We start from the raw sequence: 16,504 nt of genomic DNA, 5'->3' as shown, positions 1-16,504 counted from the left end.
ATGGAGTGCGCTGGAGTTGGAGCGGAGACAGGTGTTGTGGTGTTCGTGAGGGCCAAGGGTTTTAGCGCTGGGCACAGTCGAGGCGTGGACGGGCGAAGAAAGGCTTGCCTTAGGCACGCCTTTCACGTGCCAGCTGTGCGTCTGCTGCGAGGCCCCAATATGAGGGGATATGGGAGGGAGGAGCAGGTGGGAGGCGGGAGTGGGGCAGCAAGTGGGAAAGCAGGGGGGCGGGGCTGCTGGAGATGCAGCAGTGGGAAAAACCAAAGGGGGGAGAGGGCAGGGGTTAAGAAAGTTGAAATAGGGGCACAGAGGACAACAGTGCTGGTGAATATTCAAAAACATGGGCAAGACAACAGAATAAACATAATAAACACAGTCCTAACAAACCGAGACCGAAGGGGGAGCGGGTGGGGGTTAAAGAAGGCAACATAGGGCACAAGGACAACAGTGCTGGTGAAAAATCAAAAACACGGGCAAGACAACAGAATAAAAACAATAAACACAGTCCTAACAATTGGCAGAGCGGAATGCAGAATGCAGGAAATAACATGCGGGCATGAACAACTGCGAGCGGTAGCAGCAACCGGCCCAGGGCACACAGGGTGGCTGTGTGGCGGTGAGAGGAGCAACCTGCCTGGTGACAGGGTCAAGGGTCGCTCTTTTTACCGCTGCACGGCCTCCATATGAGGGGATGTGGGAGGGAGGAGCAGCTGGGAGGCGGGCGGTGAGTGGGAAAGCAGGGGGCGGGGTCCCCGGGGACGCCGCAGCAGGAAATACGGAGGGGGAGCGGGCGGGGGTTAAGGAAGGCGAAATAGGGGCACAATGGACAACAGTGCTGGTGAAAAATCAGAAACACGGGTAAGACAACCGAATAAACACAATGAACACAGTCCTAACAATTGGCATAGCGGAATGCAGAATGCAGGAAATAACAAGCTGGGCACGAACAACTGCGAGCGGCAGCAGCGGGCTCAGGGCACACAGGGGGCTGTATGGCGGTGAGAGGAGCGACCTGCTTGGTGACAGGGTCAAGGGTCGCTTGACCATCATAATGGAACTCCATCTTTAAAACCTGATGCATCATATAAAAAGCCATTGCATCCAGCACCCGTTTATCTTGGAGACAAGCTCACTATCTCTGGTAGTTCTGGGCACACCCATAGCCAGGACACCATCACACTGCAACCTAAGAAGTGTTCAAAAGATAAAAACGAGGCAGGAGTCCTTTCTATGTACCTGGGATCTTGAACAACATCCCCATATGCTTCAGAACCACTCAGAGGAAGCTCCAATTTAGTACAGAGTTGTAGACACCACTTTTTAAAGAACACATTGCAAATCCTAAACTTGTCAAAAACTAGCTTGGTCTCCTATCACTCGTTGACTTTATTTCTATCTCTGGCCCTGTGCAGCGCTCTGATTCATTTTGGCAAGGTTTGTGCTATAGAAATACCAAACATGCATGCCAACTTTAAATATGACATTTACTCGGGCTGAAACAGTACGTAAATGCGTGTGCTATTTTCTGCTTTAGAAGATCCTTTCTGAAGTTAATCCTTTCTGAAGATGTATAAAGAGGAAACACATTTGACAGACCAGATACAGGTGTCAGTTAAAATGAGCGCTTTACATGTAAACGCATATTTCCAACTGAAGAAAAAGAAGGGGCATAGTATCAAGGGCCAGAGATAATTATCGCTGGCCGTGCTCTGCGATAATTTTATTATCGCAGGTTATCTCTGGAATAAATTGCCCTGGTAGAGCGTTATTTACAATGCGTTAGGAGGAGGAGCCAAGCTGGTGACCAAAATGGCCGCCTAGGCTCCCGGCTCCGTCGACCTCCTTCTCCTGCCACAAGATCCTGCTAATTATCCTGCGCCTACACCCTGCGCCCGCATAGATGAGTCGAAATCACGCCTGACCGTGTGATCCAGAGTGATCCACCAGCTTGGATGATGGTGAAAGGTCGCCATTAAGATTGCGGCCTACACTAGCTTTGGAGCCGGGGCATTGCGTAGCTGAGCAGCCGGCTGCTAGTTGAACAACATTGGCCATGAGAGTCCGGGAGGGACCGGTCAGCCGGTATGGAAGTTGAATTTTGCCTGATTTTAACGGTGGACCTCCAATCTGAATAGCAGCAAAAGTGGAGCAATACAATAAAACGGCGACTGCAGTCCGAGTGCCCTGACTGACGCAGCCCGGAGTGTGAACGGCCCGGACGTTAATAGTGGCTCAGGCAGATGGATGCGGGCGTAAACTGGAGGCAACTCTGGAGTGTCCCCGCAAATAGATGGGATCATACTCAGGCCGATAATTCGCATCAGAGCGGGGACTTCACCTACAGATGTGGGGTACAGATTGCGAACGAGGTGAACGAAATGGCGCCCAATACTGATCTATGTACAACTCAGGCCCGCTCCTCCAGAGGGACCGGAAAAGACCAAACTGATAAATTGGGACTATATATCATGTCCAAGGGGTCTCCGGAGGAGGCGAAGATTGCTGCTATCGAGGCAGAAGAGTTGGGGCTGGCCAGGGTTGGAGCTGTTATGGCGGCTATTGGTGGAATTCATTCTTTCCTGGGCCGGAGAGTGCAAGCCCTAGATAATAAACTGATTGCCGTTACGCTTGAGCTGGGGCTGATGAGAACGGACTTCGTTCGATTGCATGAAAACACGAGAGCCATGACACCCACGACGGCCAACCTAGTAGATGGCGTAAACCCCATGAATCGGGAGGTGCATGAGCTTCTGGCTAATGTCCGAATACTGGGAGTCCCAGATGAGTCTGTGTGCCGAACATCGCCTCTGACTGTGGAAGAACTGATCGGCGCTATCCTTCTGACGACTCATGCTGGGACTCAATTGCAGGTCGAAAGTGCGGCCCTGACCTCCTTCCCGTACTCTATTTAATTGGTTCGGAAACAACGCCAGGGGTTCTTGCCGGTGAAGAGGGAACCCAGAGACAATGAGATTAACCATGATCTGTCATTTTCGGCTCGCCTCCGGGTGCACCTTGATGAAACCTTTTGGTTCTATGACTCCTGAGGTGGCGGCAGTTCGGCTGGGAAGTATTCATACGCCTGATCGGACGGGCCAATGTTGAGAATGGTTGACCGTTTGACGACATTGGTGGATTGGTGGGTGTACGGGACTCACTTTATATTATTAGTAGTGGGAGGCAAGGCAGGCAAACAATGATTCCCCCTGATTTGATGATGTTTAATATTTAGCTAAGTGAATCCGTAAACAATGGGGAGGCTCAGATCTGGCGGGGGAGGGGGCTGGTGGCCTGAACGAAGGTCCTCCTCCACTTAATACTTTTAATTATTGTAGATTAGATGGGGCGACATGCACACTGCTAGTTGGGGACGAGCATAAGCTACATACAGGGGAGTAGGTTGGGGGGAGGGGGTATGTGCGCTTAGCGTTGTTTTTATTTTTTGGTTTATTTTAAGCATATATACCCGCAGTTTATCCTGTTTATGTTCTAGTATCTAAGTATCCTCCATCTATTCTGATTATATTTTAGTATCTGGGGCTATACTCACTATAAAATCCTTATTCTTTGGGCGGACGGGTTCTGAGGGCTGTAGCGCTTAGGTTGAATCGTAAATTGTATTGATTCGTATACTGTCAAGTGATCACTGGCGTCGGTGTCTCACAACTTCTTTGTCGCTCTTCATGTATCCTGTTATTTGTAACTGTTCACCTTATTATTATGACGGAATGTATTGCACCAGATACGTCTTTATTTTTTGTTTATATCAATAAAAAGGAATATTAAAAAAACAATGCGTTACACCAGGGCGATAAAAATTCCAGAGATATCGCGGTATCGACGTTTTGCAGGGAACATCGCTGGCTTTCCAGCGATGTTCCCTGCAAAAGGCGATAACCTTGCTGATACGACCCACAGGGTCATATCTGCATAATCCACCGCAATGTTAGGGATATGTAAGTCTGCATTTTAGCAGACTTTAGTTTAAAAACTAACAAACGCTAAAATGCTGGGGCAGCCTTGTAAATATTGCAATGTGAACATCAGCGATATTTGCAAGGTTGTCCATCCGGGGTTCGCCCAGTGACGCCCACTTTGCATCTTATTTAATACAGAAATTCTATGTTTGAAACAACTCTCATACCTAAAAGAAAAGTATCTCCTATCTACAACAGTGAAATAATCTGTCAGCATTTTAAAAGGGGCCGTAAGAGACTCACACAATGAACACGCTCAGCATTTTGTATTTCTACAACGATGTTTGCTCATCACACGGCAGGAGTTCATACACTGTTCACAAATGTGAAAACTGAGGGTAGTATTCCCCCGAACAAATTCAAACATTTTTATTCTGCCCTCGACCGGCACCCGCTGCAATCTACATGCTATAGAAATACCGACCATGGCAATCGTGGGAACCAATGACTGTGAGATTGGATGCTGCACAATTATTTTTTATATAATTGTGCTGCTCTATACCTTTCACCCTCTGACTTAAAACATATGCTCCTTTTGAAAATAATCATTAACCTTCCTCACGATGTATAAATGACTTTATCACTCTGGAAAATAAAAATTCTCACTTTGAGTTCTGAAAAAGGAACCCATTGGGAAACACAGAAATGGTAAACCATGCTGAAGGACACAAAAAGACCCATAAAACATCAGTGGGGTTATAAAGGTCGATGGATTTTAATTGCTGTGCGCCAGTGGGCCTTTACAAAGCAATCAAGCAGGCAATCTCTAAAGACAACCCTGCCATAATACATTTAACAATAGAGTTCTCACCCCATCAGCAGGCTAGAGTTTATGAAGGTCCCCATAGCAATTAATGACCTTGCATGCAGAAAGAAAAAAAAAGACAAAATTACTTAAATTGGCTCCCTTTTTATTCAGAACTCCTGTGATAAGATCAGGCTGACAGAAAGGGAAAAATGGAAGTTTGGAAAAAGTACACTAATACCTGTGTTGTATTCTTAACGCGTTTTTCACATTCACACGTCGCATGTACGACTGCTAATAAATGCCGACAAAGTTGTCATTCTTTGGCGAAGACTGGATGGCACAACTGAGAATTGCGATTCCAACAGTATGTGTATTTAAAGCTAGACGTGCACCTACATAAATAAACATTTCAGTAGCAGCAAAGAACATCAAACAATGCTTGTCAGTATTTCATCTTCTGTGTCTACGACATAACACGTTTGGCTACTTTTGGCCTCATTATGAGTGGTACTTTTTTCTGATTCAGCAAAATCATATTTTCACAGGGATCAGAATCATCGGGTTCATGGAACGTATCCACAATTTTCCCAAAGTAAATTTCAGCATCTCAAACCTAATGACACTTATGGGGTGAAATTTGCCGGTAAATATCAGTACAGAAGGATTTAGACCAAAATCCACATATACCACTTTTCAAAAGAACACACGTTTTATTAGGTGATAGATATTGAGCATTTTAAATTAGGATCACGAGCGTTTCAGATTTTAAAAGGTCCAATAATTACGGTATCCCCAATTGGGCCACTCATTCTGAGGGCCTTCCAAAGAGAAATCGAATGATTTCAGTGTCAGTGTTTTACACTTATGTTAATAGAGATAATTGCCTCTCTAAGAAGTATTGCCCAACAATAGGGTATAGGAAAGTAGTGGTTTATTCAGTGGATCTCCGTGTAAATGATGTGGGAAATAAACTCCACAGATCAATAGCTACAGTGGGGTATCATCAGATATGGGCACTGCTATAGAGAAATGACTTATTTATGGGCATGTTCGTCTAACCATCTTTGCGGGAGAAGGCACTCAGACCAAAATGAGGATTGGCAAAGTCAATAGGTCTTGGCTGTGTAGCCTATTTGTTTTGCCAGAGCTTGTGGCTATCCCAGCTAGCCGCAGAAAATATGTGTACATCCATGGCTGCCGCCTTAGAATGGCATTTGGTAAATATTACATGTGCTGGGCTTCCAGAGTGGCCATCTTTGAGGGCATTTCGTGTTCTTTTCACAAAATACCATTCCAAGATGCGTGTTGCAGTTGAACGTGGATCTTCGGGGGAAATCTTAGATTGTCATTTTGTTAAATGCTTCAGAATACATGAAAAGATGTCCACTGCAGATGAGTGTGCATCCACAGTGGCATCTTGGAGTGCAATTTTTAAAAAAAATAGGCAAATCCTTTTAAGACAGCCACTGTGAATGTGTGAGTATTAGAGGTGGCTATCTATAAATGGCATATGCTCAAATAAAACAAGCCGATTTGGAGATGCCTGCCATTTGTGTGTTGCAAACACTCACATGGGATAGATGACTAAACGATTTAATTTGACCACCCAGAGAAAGAGGGCTATGATGCAAAACTGTTAAAAAAATATTGGATGCTGCTGGTATTAGGCAAGAGGATATTGGGTGGGAGAGGAGGATTTAGACAGAGAGATGGGGAGAGGCAGAGCAGGGAAACAGAGCACAAAAATAGTCCTCAGTTTCAACACACTACAAAACAAAATATGACGTCAGAAGATGGAAGGGTACACCCTCCAATCAGAACACTGAGAAGTTAAAGATAGGACAAATACTGGAATAGTGAGGAAGGCCATTGAATCAGGAGCAGGAAAGTGAGATGGACAAAATAGCCATCCAATCATGAGTCAGGGGCTGAATGAATCCACCTAAGTATATCTAATGTGTTGGAAACACTAGGTTGGTTCAACAGATAGCTAGAGCTGTTTGTACCCCAGACCTGAAAAAGGAAGAATGTTGGAAATTTCTGTGAGCTCCACGATACTCCAAGGAGCAGGGGCTTCATCAACTCCACTTTTGAAGGTATGGTGGGGGTGGGATTCTTGATGGGTCTTTTCTGGCAACTGGCAAAGGTGCAGAATTAATGTGAAGGGGTGGGAGGGTGAGTAAAAGGATGCACGTATGTATGGATATGTGAGTGTGTTGGTGGAAGAATGGGTGAGTGAAAGGGTTTTTGTTACGATAATTTATCACAAATCCATTGAAGCTATATTCCAGCCGTTTTCCAACGTGAGTGTGAAGCACTTAGATTCAATTTGAAACTGAATAATACATTTTCCTTTCAGGACCTTCCTATTTGCCGACCTCCAGGCCCCAGTAGTAGTTTTATCCAAATGATACAGGATTACATGAAATTCTGTGTTGACTTTCCAAATTTTACGATTTTGCGCCATTCTAATTTCAATTTAGAGCTTACAAACAACTCTGTATCCAGAACCTTCAAAATACCCTCCCTGGAAAAACCAAAATTTTGATGAATTTAAATGGTATTCTTTCCAGTTCCAACCCAGTCCCAGAAAACAACGTGGAAAGTGCGGCAGTGAATTATACACATTGGTTAGAATTCGCAGTTCTCAGATTGGTGCCAGAAAAACTAATAAAGTGCCATAGGAAAAACGAAATGGCTCTTTGATGCTCACAAGAATTAAAAGCTTTCAAACAGAAATGTGGACTCCAAGAATGCAGATGGAGGAAATAGTACTGCCCTGAAGAAAAGTCTAACTAAATATAAATGGTTTTATATGGAGTAGAAGGCACTAATCATTGTAGCAACGTCCATATACTTTACTGAAAAGATACGTTCAGCCAAGGGTACCACCAGAGAAGTAGTCAAAATTGTTAAATCCCTGCCTAATGTTAGTAATGGCAGCACTTTCAACCTCAACCAATCTTTCTGTAATAAGTTGGCAGAGTACTTTCAGGCCAAAGTAAATCCTATCTTCCAGGATTTCAATCAAAACCAGAAAACCTTTTGTGTAGGAGGTGTTTTGGCCCCCGAAGTGGGGTTGGCCACTAAATAATTCCACAATAGCCCAGACCCTATAAAGTTTGGAAAATGTAGCATCTTTACTAAAGAAAAAGTGATTATTCTCATTAACTCCAACATGTCTGGTGCTCCTTTGGACCCCTGCCCCCTCGGGTCTTACATGAGATCTACAGATCAGTAGCTGGTCCTCTTACAGATATTCTAAATAAAATAATGACCACAGGACAGTTCACAGCCAACTGGAAAAATGCCTCCATTCTGCCTTTGGTGGAAAAACCTTCATTGGATCCAAAAGATATGAGTAGTTACAGGCCTATATTTCGCACTCCCTTTCCTGCGAAGATATTTGAGAGGGCTATGAATGAGGAAATTTAAACGTTTTTAGACGATAACCAGCTTCTTGAATCCTCACGGTACGGTTGCAACGCAAACCACTGTACCAAATAAGCTCTGGTAGCAGTCGCTGAAGAATTTTACTAGATCTATCTGCCGCCTTGGATACGGTCCCCCAATTACTCCTCCTAAGTCGGCTCCAGTCGCTGGGCTTTATGAATCCAGAACTGGTCTTGCTGAGTTCGTTCCTATGCGATAGGCAACAGACTGTGGAGCTGGGAGTTTCTGTCTTGGACCCCTTCGCCCTTCCTTTTTTTTCTTCCGAGTTATAAGTTGGAAGGTATATTCTCTATCTTAATGGCCTCTGCAAGATTGGCAATTGCCAGGGTCTGGATAAATCCAAAACGGCCTTCTGTCATCGATTGGTGGCAGATAGTCAAACAAATATACGATACAGAAGAAGCACTGGCTAAAACAAGGGGTATTCGTTATTAGATGCAATGCAATATGTAAATATGTATAATAATTGACATATGTCTATTTCAGTTAAGTAAATATGGCTCAATTGAGATACAGTATGATATTTGCTTGGCTTTCTTCTTTCTTTGTTCATTATGGAAATCCTTTTGCATCTAATTCGTTAATTTATTTCTGTTATGTTTCCTATTCTTGACAAATAAAGTTTTGATCTTCCTGTCTATGATGCATGAGGAATTCTAATGCTTTCCAACTAACCTACACTAATTAATGCTAGATGGGGGAAACCCTTATGAAATGTGATAAACTAGAAGGTGTCAGCATAGGGAAATGTCTGTAGAAGTTCTCCAAAGAAAAGAATACTCTATCGCATAAAGCCACACAATGGAAATGTCGCAAAGAGATCTGTACCTTTCCGATTCTGAAAAGAAATCTGAACAAAGCTAAAGTGTTGTGCTCAATTATACCCACAGAAAGAACCCTCTAGAAACACAAATCAAAGGTCTCATTAGTGTCCACCTTCATACAAAACTTTTTTGACAGCTCCATTCACTACTCCCTTCTTTGATCCACATAGTCAGAACGACTTTGGATTCCACCTGTCTCCTCATTCCACACAGACAGTAGTCCTCCCTTCGTTAGTGAGGCCTATCATCCCTGACAGGAGTACTCCTTTTGAACTTCCCTATCTCGTTCACCCAATGTGCCTCTCCCTACTCATTAGCTCATACAACCACACCTGCAGAAGAAAGAAAAACATTTCACCTGAAGCAAATATTCATGTTTATGGTTAACATATTGCAAAATCCAAATGTTTAAGGCCTTTGGTAAGCTGTAATATAGCAAGCATCTAATAAATGCATGATTGCAGGTAGATGTACGATTAAAGCATAAATGTAAAACGCTAAGTGAATACATTACAGTTATAAAATAAATGCAACGTGTTATCCAAATGAGTACATAAATACATGCATTTGAATTAACAGTGTTATTGAAACCACACTTATGCAGATATATATGAGAAATGCATTTTGTTGTTACTGTAAAGAAAATGTTAATGTGCACACACATGTAAATGCTGAGATTACACAGCAACTACACTTTCTATATTGGTTCAAGTGCACTACACTTTCAATAATATTTAATCACACAAATATAGTAGGACACACATAAACATATATGTGGCATAATCAATCATGAAAGGATGGAACCAACATGTTGCTGCTCCATCCCTGAAGCTCACTCTGCACAATGAGCTGGTGTCCGCACTAGGGAGACCGGCACAGTCAGAGCCAGCCCTTGCTCTGAATGCACCCTCGGTGGAAAGAAGTTTGCTGCTGCTGGGAAAAAAATTAGGCCGTAGAAGGTCCTTTTCCCAGGTCAGTCCTTGGCTGGCTAGATCACTGATTTGCCTCTGAGCACAAAGTTCTCCTCCTTCCCCCACTTTACCCAATCACCCCCAGCTTAGCTCCATCGGGCTGGTGCTAAGTTGTTTGTTGGGGTGCGGAGGGGGTGTTAGTATGTGATGGAAGGGGGAAAAAAGGACCCCTTCTCCCTTCCTTGTGGGGTGCCTCAGGGGTCCTCTCTTAGCCCCACACTTTTCAATATCTATGTTACCCCTCTGGTCAATCTCATCTGTAGTTTCATAGTTTTCTTCTATGCTGATGACACCCAAATTGTAGTGTCTATAGCGTCTGATGTCGAAGAGGAGGAAAAACATTTCTGCAGCTGCATGTCACCTTGCAAAAATGGATGCAAAGAAGCTGCTTGAAGCTAAACTCAAATAAAACGGAGGTCCTGCTTTTTGAGAATCACTCCACCTTTTGGAACTCGTCATGGTGGCCATCTGAACCTCGCCCGTTTATTTTCTTGTTCAAAAAGCTAGAAATTTGGGAGTCATCTTTGATACCAAACTGTGCTTCTCAGAGCAAATGAACCAAATCACCTCTTCATGCTTTTTCATGCTCAGGACTTTAAAGAAGATCTGTAAAAGGGGCTGATTCAATAGGAAACCTTTAAGTGTTGCCCGGCGTTAGTCGCCTCTCATACCATTCGATAATTGATCAAACAAAGAGGCAGGCACTGGAGACTGGAAGGCAGGAAACAAGGTTTTATTCCGTCGGAGCAGAACACATCAGATCGGACAACAAGGTATCGTTTTGAGGTGCTCTAACAGCTTCTCTGAGGCCTGGCCTCTTATACACAATTTTATGGTTTTATTGCACGAAACACATTCTTGTTAATACTTTGATGTACCGAAAGACATCCCCAGAGTCCCCGCTTCAGGCCCGTTCCCACACATATCTACAGTAGAAGTTCCCTCCCCAATCACAGTAGGTGATGGCTATCACGCAGCTGGACATTCCGCTGGTTCCCGGAATGCGTGCGACTGATCGGATCTCATGGGGTGGGGGCTTTGATCAATCGTAGTTCCTTTGAAGAGGGGCGATTTCTTACAGTAGGGAGCAATAAACTGCATCCGCAGGACTAGGTGATGGCCTGGGATCGGCTCGGACAATCGGGCACAGAGGAAGGGGGTTTATCAAAGGATGCGTGATCATGAAAGGGATGGAGGGAGGTGTCGGTTGGGCACAGGGTGTGGTTCAGAGGCAAAGTCGCGCAGGAGGAGAGGTTTTATGGCCCGAGCATGAGAGAGCGGGGGCAGTCAGCGCGCAGGGGGGGTGCTTGCGGTGCCAGAGGGACGTGCTGATGATCGGCAATGGGTAGAGAGAGGCCATGGTGCTTAAAATGGCTGCCGTGCGCTTTTACGTGCGAGTTTGGGTAAGAGGCAAGATGGTGCAGATAATGTTGAGTTACAAACTAAATTTCGACAGTCCTCCCTTTTAACATATCTCGCCAGCTTGTCAGTTCGGATCTATCCCCATTATATTATGTATCTCTACCTCATACAAAGCTTTCATACGTTCGGCTTCAAAGTCCAGAGTCTTAGGGCAGATACAGTTTTTGAAAAGTGAACACAGAGGTGGCAAGCATTGAATACCAAGGCAGCATCCACATAGTATCACGATTGGTATTAGTATGAATGTAAACAACCTCCACCCCCAGTCCTTTACAGTACTCCAGAACCAGCTCCCAAGCGACCATCCTTCTTGTTCCTGGTGAACCTCTGAGGAAAGTCTGTGTAGATGTTCAATTGCTTTGTAGACTGAGGGTGTTATCCATTACATAGGTGCAGCAGCTGGATCCAATAATGCGGCATGCTGCTCCATGGTCAGCTAGAACCATATGTAGAACAAGGCGGTTCTGGAGAGCCACCAGGCGGACTGCCTGAAGCTCGGCAGTATTGTTTGTGAGGATACCAGCTGTAATGTTCATTGTCGTTTCAACTGCCTGGGTCAAATGCCAGATGGCACGGCTGTTCGCCATCGGACCCCAGAGTGGAACAAATCCCTTCACTGCGTCCAGGAACTGTGCTCTGGTGGAGTCGGCTTGTTCAATGTCTCTTGCTCGCTTTTGTCGGTGGTGGTTTGCTGGAGCCACATAGATCGGAGGGAGGATGAAGGCGATGTAGCAGGTACCTCCCCAGCCTTTTGGGAGCCAGGTGTAGGATTTGGTACCGCAGACAAAGTACATGTTTGGGGAGGTGACAAAAGAGAGTGGATAAGCTGAGTCCAAAGTTCTGGTGATGTGGCAAGCGCTGTGGCCCACCAACTGTGTCCCGAGGCCTTCGATGCATACAAGGCCTGAGACGTTGACGACAGACAGGGCCACAGTCAGGGTGGCAGCTGTTCGTTTCCGGAGGTAGGAGAAGGTGGGTCTCGCTGGATTGTTGAACACCTGGATTTCAACCCATTCTTTGGCAGGGATGTCCATGTGAAAAAGAGGCGTTGGATGTCACAGGGCAAAAGGGAGCAGAGGTTCTTCCAGTTTTGTTCAGCCAGAACCCATGATAAAAGTGCGACACAGTTTTGCTGGAAGTGGCATTATCCCTGTAACTCTCTTGCAAGAGGATCAGCCAAGCAAGGCAGGAACCATGAACGGAGAAAGGTGAAGGGATGAAGGGGATGGAATGTCCAGTGGCATGTGGTAGCAACCCACAGATCCAGCAATTCGTGGCATTGGCGGCAAGGTTGTGTTGGTGCAGCAACTGCACAAAGGAGTTATTCCAGAACTCCTTACGCCTTTCTCGGAGTTGAGGTGAAAGGGAGATCAGGTAGTGTTCTTTCATGGTGCGAGGCTGTGCAGTGGTTAGTAATGTCTTATGAGCTGGTGCGCTCTCTTCCACAATCCAGAAGGTGGCCATGAGGAGGAGGCAAAAGAGAAGGGTGATGAAAAGGGCAATAGTCTTTGAGCTGTGCATTTTGTCAGTCTTTGGGTCTTTGTAGTGGATCTTCGGGCGTCCGGTTGCTTCCATCATCTTCATATGGGGCGCTTCCATCATCTTCAAGGGACTCGGTAGCGGGCAGAACCACAAACTTCGTTTAGCTTCTCTCCTGATAGCCTTAGTAGTGTTAGGCTACCGTCCCGAGATTTTTAACTTAGTCAGTGGTCTGCTTAGCCAAAGTTCCCTCTTTTTGATGCAGGTTATACCCTTCTCTGGACGGCACAGTGGGATCGGGAAATTTTGCCAATTCGAGTGTCTCTGTATCAGGGTAACAGCTCAGGGATGGTCGGTCTTTGTTCAGGAGCTCTTCTTGGGTGGCCACGTCTTCGGTCGTTGTCAGGGTCGAGGATATCTTCCTACAATGGTGTGCATGCAGCCAGTTCCGTTTCCCCTCCACTCGAAGAGCTGTTCAGGTGGTGATCAAGACTTGCCAGGGGCCCGTCCACCGGCGTTCCAGACTCTTTGCACGCTGGAAACTCCGGATCAAAACGAAATCGCCTGGCTGGATGTCATGTCCGGGGCCCCTGGAAGCATCGGGGATGGCCTGCAGCACCTGTTGATGGATAACAGACAGCGTTTAGTCAAATTATACAAATAGTCAGACATTAGGAGGTCCGGGACGTCGTGTATGGATGTCGGTTTTGGTGCAGTCCAGAGGTTCATGGGCCGTCCGAAGACGACCTCGTAGGGGGTTAAGTGGTGTTTGGTGGGGGTGGAACGCATTGATAGCAATGCCAGTGGGAGAGCGTCTGGCCATTTCAGTCCTGTGGTAGCCACTATCTTTGCTAGTTTGAGCTTCAGCGTGGCATTATGTCGTTCAACCAAACCAGCAGATTGGGGGTAGAAGACTGCATGAAACATTTGTTTTACACCCAACCCCTTCAAGATGAGTTGGATAACCTCGGCTACGAAGTGGGGGCCATTGTCGCTCCACAAAATTCGACAAAGGCCGTAGCGAGGGAAGAATTCCTTTAGTAATACTTTTGCAGTAGCAATGGCAGTATTGTCGCGAGTTGGATAGGCTTCCACCCACTTGCTACATGCGCACACAACAACAAGCACATACTTTAGACCATGGCAACTTTCTAACTGGATGTAGTCCATCTGGAGGACTTCAAAGGGATGGTCAGGGACCCCAAACCCTCCCCGGGGTACGACAGTTCCTTTCCCAGGGTTGTGTTGCAGGCAGATTAGACATTGTTGAACCAGGCGTTTAGCTGAGTCTGTGATTTTGTCATTGTGCCAAACTTTGGAGATGAGTTTGATCATGGGGGTAGACCCTATGTGTGCGGGGGAGTGTGCCATGGTCAGGATGGGGATCAGGTATGAGTTGGGCAATAACCATTTGTTCGTGTCTTTTGTCCGCCAGCAGCCTTCATTGTCTTTTAGTCCCACCAGTGCCCATTCAGTCAATTTGTGTGGTGAGCTGGCCATTTGGATGTCCCTAATGGTTTCCCTAGCGTCCTTCCATTTTTCAGCTTGTGACCTAGTCACGTACATGTGTGTTGTCGTCCTATTCTCGGCCGTGGTTCAGGCAGTGATGTCAGCCAGTGAATTCCCCTGTCCAATGATGTCTGTCACATTTTTGTGTGCCTGGCATTTGATCACAGCTAGTTGTTTGTGGAGGAGACTGCTTCAGTCAGAGCAGAGACTAGATCTCCATGTAGGATGGGTGTGCCATGTGAAGTCAGGAATCCCCTCTCCTTCCATAAGAGCCCAAACTGGTGAACCACCCCGAAGGCATACTGGCTGTCCTTGTATATATTTGGTGTCGTCCCTGCTGCTAGGATACACACTCGTGTGAGGGCAATCAGTTCCGCTGCATTTGTAGATCACTGTGTGATGCGGGCTGTCTCAACTATAGTTCGGGCTGTGGTAACCTCATAAGCAGCTGAGGTGGCGCCGTCGGAGAGTTTGATGCAAGAGCCGTCCACCCATAGCTCTCCGTCAGGATCTGGGAAGGCAGTGTCTCGGAGGTCAACTCTACTCCTAGTGTGTTCGTCCGTGAGAGTCACACAGTCATGTATAGGGGACATATTGGGGTCATTTTCAGGTAGGGGTAACAGAGTGGCTGGATTCAGAGTGGTGCATATTTCAGTGTGATGTGGGGTGCAAGCAGTGTCAGTTCGTAACCAGTCAGTCGTGCACTAGTCAGATGTTGCGTCTTAGTTTGGTTCAGGAGGGTGTCAACCGCATGGGGTATTAACACTGTGAGGGAGTTCGAAAGCACGATTCCCTCACTTTGTCGGATAGAGACGGAAGTGGCGGCTACAGCTCGAAGGCAGGCAGGCAAAGCTCTGGCTACGGGGTCAAGAGTGGCAGAGAAGTAGGCACCAGGGCATTTCTTGGGGCCTATGGATTGAGTCAAAACAGACAAAGCGCACCCCTCCCTTTCGTGGGTGAAGAGGGAGAAGGGTTTAGAGTAATCTGGGGTTCTTAGGACTTGTGCTGAGCAAAGGGCATCTCGTAACTCTTTGAAGGAGGATTGGCATTCAGGGGTCCAAGGGAGTGGGAAGGGGACATCTTTAGCCAGCAGGGAAAGTAGTGGTTTTACAATAAGGCTGAAATTTGGCAACCATTGTCGACAGAAGGAGGTGAAGCCTACCAGAGAGCGGACTTGCTTCTGAGTCTTAGGGACAGGGGTTTTTAGAATGGTCTGAATTCGGTCGGGCGTAAGTATCCTCCCGTCTTTGGACAAGAGGTTGCCTAGGTATGTCACCTTGGGTTGGCAAAACTGTAACTTCTTCTTGGAGACCATGTGGCCATTCTCCGCTAGGAAGTGGAGGAGTTGGATGGTGGCTGTGACTGAAAGTGGAGTGGTGTCGGCCACCAAAAGGATATCATCGACGTACTGTATCAACACCACTCCATCCGGTAACTGGACTGCGTCCAGCTGTTTCTTGAGGGCCTGGCTATAGATGCTGGGACTTTCAGTGTAGCCTTGGGGTGCTCTACAAAATCTGTATGAACAGGCTTTTAAGGTGAAGCCGAAGAGGTAGCGGCTGTCTGGATGTATGGGGATGGAAAAGAATGCGTCCTTGAGATCAATGACAGTGAAGGTGGTTGCAGTGGACGGAATCAGAGTCAGAATGGTGGTGATGTCAGAGACTACGGGGTACTGAGGTACGACTACTTTGTTAACCTCTCATAGGTCAGTGATGAAGCGGTACACTTTCTCATCTCCCTCACCTTGCTTCTTTACAATAGGTAGGATAGGGCTGTTGCAAACATTACTAACTACTTCCTCTACCACTCCTGCATCCACTAGGGACTGGATAATCTTTACCAATGCCTTCTCGCCCTCGGGTGATATCCGATACTGTGTAAGTTTTGGGAGCACTGCGTCTTGTCGAACAGTTATGTTTACAGGGTCGATCATCATGCGTCCTATGTCTGAGTCAGTTTTGGCCCATAGGTATGAGGGTAAAGTGTCGAGTAGGGACAAGTCAGCATCAGTCATGGAGAACATGCGCCGTGTGGGACAAGGTCTGAGCAGGTTCGGATTGTCGTACAAAAGGACTCAAACTCCATCTGGTGAACATCTAATGGTAGCTCGGAAATGTT

The sequence above is a fragment of the Lissotriton vulgaris genome, chromosome 3_1 (assembly GCF_964263255.1).
Source record: "Lissotriton vulgaris chromosome 3_1, aLisVul1.2, whole genome shotgun sequence".
In the NCBI taxonomy this organism is placed as follows: Eukaryota; Metazoa; Chordata; class Amphibia; order Caudata; family Salamandridae; genus Lissotriton; species Lissotriton vulgaris.
Note: the sequence above shows the minus strand (reverse complement) of the source record.